Source organism: Herpailurus yagouaroundi, unplaced genomic scaffold, assembly GCF_014898765.1.
Source record: "Herpailurus yagouaroundi ecotype Mexico unplaced genomic scaffold, PumYag 77, whole genome shotgun sequence".
In the NCBI taxonomy this organism is placed as follows: Eukaryota; Metazoa; Chordata; class Mammalia; order Carnivora; family Felidae; genus Herpailurus; species Herpailurus yagouaroundi.
The window spans coordinates 34,354,704-34,358,706 of record NW_024412388.1 but is presented as its reverse complement, the minus strand read 5'-3'; the positions used below and the strand labels follow the sequence as shown (position 1 = coordinate 34,358,706).

Below are 4,003 nucleotides of genomic sequence, written 5' to 3'. Positions count from 1 at the left end.
AAAAAAAAATTAAAAAAAAAAATAAATGGAGACACTGTTTCAGCTAAACTGTTACTAGAGCGTTAATCCTATCTAACAATACTATCGCTGCCCTGCCCATATTTTACTCTTATCTTTTCAAGTTGCTCCCTTATTCACCTTTGATAACTGCTTTGGGGTATATTAAACAATGTATTACAACCAGATGTAAAAAACAACCTTTGGGCTTCCTTCTAGGTCACAGCTTAAAGCTTAAAGCAGTATTCTAGATTCCTAAAGACAGTTACTTGGCTACAAGATTACAAAGTTTAAGAGGTAAAAAGTACACTGATACTAGTTTTTAAAACCCTAAAGTGAAACTTCTCATATCTAAACCAAAATGTAATTTCAGCAGTATTACATTAGATCAAACTAGAGACTAGTTCAACTGTACCATACCCAGAATTCAAAGGACAAAATTTAAATGGGCAATAACCTGGCAATACAGGGCAAGCCTCAAACTGACTGGAAAAGGTCAAATATTGTGTTTCTAGATGAGACCTTCAACTAAGTGGGTGCATCCCCATTGCCTGATAACACAATAGACTATTCCAGCTGAATAAGAACCAAGCATACTAGACAAAAGGAGCCACTTCAGAAGCAAAAACATTTCCCTCAACTCCCCCAATCTGGGCCCCAAAGCCATGGCAGTTCAGCTTCAAGTTCCCTAGAGAGCTGGAGATCTCAGAAGGGAAAACTGTCTCCAACCTACCAGCAACCTAGTAACAGACTAGGAAGACAGCATGGGCACAGAACTATCTAAGATAGGAGAGAAAAGCCACTACCCGCATCTCTCAAGCTTCCATTTCTCCAAAAACAAAGTCTGCTCTTGGCCAGGAGCTTTTCACACACCTCACCAAAACTTTACGTGGCAGGTTTACGTTTATCTTTTTACATACCAGGAAATTTCCCCACAGTCCTGCAATGCACTCCCAGCACTTCTTCCACTACTCGATGCTGCCTGCATCATAACTTCCACCTAGACTAAGCAAGTGTGGAGGAACCTCTCAAGTTTAATCAATTTTGAGGACCCTCTTTTTTAAAAATGCCAAATATCTTACTTCAACAAATTTGACAACAACACACAATCCTGTGAACACTGTTAAGCCCCGTCACCTGGGCCTTGGAAGCCACTAATGGGGCTTCACCTGCCTCTGGACTTGGTCATCTTTGTTATGCCTACAACCTAGAACAATGCACGGCACAGAGTAGGCACTCGGTACCTATTGAATAACTGATTTCCTCGCCCCCACTTCAGTTGCTCACTCCCTTTTTCAACCCTAGGATTCCCTTCCCCCAATCTACTCCCTGGGGAAAGCTCTTGTTCCTTGACTCCTTCATTTCCCCCATCCAGCAACAAAGCCGAGTAGTTTCAGAGCACCGGCTCCGGGATCAAAACAACTCTGAATACAGATCCGGTCTCTGCTATTCAGTAGCTGTGTGACCTTGACTGTATGAGTTGCCCAAGTCTCAGTTTCCCCACCTGTAAAATGGGGATCCCAACCTCCCTGCTCAGCAGGGTTGCTGTGATTAACTCAGATGATGCAAGCGAAACCCTAAGCACTAGGCCATGTACCTAATAACTCAATAAAGGTCGCTGTTGCTAACAACCACCTCTAACTCCCGCCCCCTCCCCTCGTAGCCACCCCCGCGGGTACCACTCCCAAGGTAGCCCCCGCTCCCAAGGTCCCCGATCCTCACCGCGTAGAGGGCCAGCCCCTCCCGGCCCCGCCGCCTAGGCGAGTGAGGCCCGGCCGCAGGAAGAAGAAAATAAGGCCTAAAACACCCGCCTCCCTTCCCGACGTGCATTGGCCATAAGAGATTAGAAAGGACCAATCTTAGGACCCATATTAGAAGCTCCTGTTCCCATTGGCCAAGAACCATGCCTTTCACTCACCGCTGACGGCAACCCCGCCCCTCCCCCACTGGAGCTCACGGTCACGGCTACAGCAGCAAGAAACCTAAAGGATTCCAAAACCCTGTGGTTCCTACCTAAAGCCCACCGCCCCGGCAGGGCTAATGCTGGGCTCCTGCTGTCGCCACTAGCCGTATCTACTGCTTTTTCAGCCGGCGAAGGGCGAAGCTCCGCCTCCTCTAGAAAGTCGGCCTCTGCGCAGCCGTACAGCGTCAACCAATCTGAGGGACGCTATCACTCCTCAAACAGCCAATGAGCACGCGCTGCAGTCGCCCAAGTCAGGGCATATCAATCTGCTCAGCCTATGAGCGCTGGGTCGGGCTGTTGCCAGGAGGAAACGCTGTACCACCCGGGACTACGGCCACTGAGCATCTCTGCTGGATTACGGGGCTGGCCAATCATAGGCGCGCTTCTGGCCGCCCAGAGCTAATCAGAATTGAAAGAGGCGAATGCCTGGAAATAGGATGGTCGGCAAAGGTAGAGGCAGTGAGATTATTGTAGGATGTTACTAACGAAAGGGTGGGGCAGAGTCTTTTTAGGGTGAGACCCTTGCCTAAGGTAGAAGTGCGCTGGGAGCCTAATCTTCCGAGATCAAGCAATTTCTGATAGGGTGACCAACTTGTCCCATTTTACGAGACTGCCTTGGTTTTTAAAACTGTTAAGTCCCGTATCATGGGGAACCCCTCGCCCTCCCGCAAACCGAGACATTTCCTGAAGGGGGCAGTTCCTGAAAGGAAGAGAGCTCCGAGGTGGGATGTCCTTAGAGTCATTAAAAAGCAGTTTCTCAATGAGCAGGGATTTGGGGGTCATTAAGAGCAGCTCTTGGGGCGGGGGAGAAGGTCCTGGGAATCATTAGACACACTTCTGGTGAGTCGAGGGGGTGCCTAGAAGTCATTAGGAGCTGTTCCTAAGGGGTACTTAGTCGCCCTAAGGACTTCCAGATTATCACGGATGATAAGCAAGGAAGCCTACATACAGGGCGCTCTGATAGGTACAATAGAAAAGTAGAATACTCACAACCAGAATCCTAAAAAATGTGCAAATTTGCCCATTGATGAGTTAGGGAGTAGTGCACTGTAAGGAGCTATGGAGTCAGATCTGTGTTCAAAATCTGCCACTCCTCTGAGCCTGGGTTTTCCCATCGGTAAAATGGAAACAATAGTACCTGCCTTGCGGGATTGTTGTGAAAATGAGAGGTAATATATGTTGGCAAAAAGGATGATATTACCTACGTGGCACGGAGGTAGATCAATCGTGATTTATTCCCCTGGGGCTGGGCACATGTGTCCTGGAAAAAAAAAAAAAGGGGGGGGGTGGGGGGTGGGGTCTGTTTCAAAAAAGACAGGGGAATGAATTCTTTGTTCATTGGGTAGGCAACCAATAGCTTTTCACAATTGCAAAGTTGTTCTCTCGACCTATTGGATAATCGATTATATTGGGTAGCTCACAAAATTGTTGAGAGCCTTAAGAATTCAACTTGATGGACACATCATAAGGAAAGCCACCCCAAATCATGCCAAAGAATTCACCTACCGCCCTCCTAGCTGCTCCGTTGCTGCTGCCGCCACCAAACGAGATGCTACAGCGTGCCTTACCCACTCCACTGACCCGGGAATAGATACAGTTGCTACTACTTCTGTCACTACCAACTACTCCATGAATTTTATCTTGCTAGAATTCCCACTGCTACCGAAGAGGATTTTTCCAAGATCACTGCTACTTTGTATCGCTAGATTCCGCTTGGTGTGCGCTAGTGAAAGTGAAAGACGGGCGAGCTCTCTTGACATTCTCCCATTTCTCTGGCCAGTTTATCTGTCACCTTTTTAAGCCCATCTTTCCTTTCCCACAGCTTAAATGTTGATATTTACAGCAAAACTAATCGTGAAGAAAGAAGTCAAAGGTGAGGTTACCTTTGGGTGGGGGGCAGGCAATGATGAGGGAGTAGTGTAAAGAATGATTCTGGAGGGGAAAAAAAGAATGCTTCTGGAGTGTTAGTAAAGTTTGTGTTTATTTGGGTTTTTTCTTTTTTTTTTTTTTTTTTTTTTTTTTTTTTTTTTTTTTTTTTTTTTT

The 4,003-nt window shown here is 46.8% G+C and overlaps 1 protein-coding gene across 2 annotated transcripts in view; it reads right to left on the bottom strand.

Moving 5' to 3' along the window:
- Positions 1 to 2,138, bottom strand: part of KDM4A (lysine demethylase 4A) — a 46,884-nt gene extending 44,746 nt beyond the window's left edge. The window contains exon 1 of one of the 2 annotated variants that reach the window (XM_040469942.1): positions 2,011 to 2,138. The gene's annotated coding sequence lies outside the window, so the exon portion shown is untranslated. Of the gene's footprint in view, positions 1 to 1,719; positions 1,834 to 2,010 lie in introns of those variants that run through there. The other variant, XM_040469941.1, reaches the window with a different exon arrangement.
- Positions 2,139 to 4,003: the final 1,865 nt, after the last annotated feature.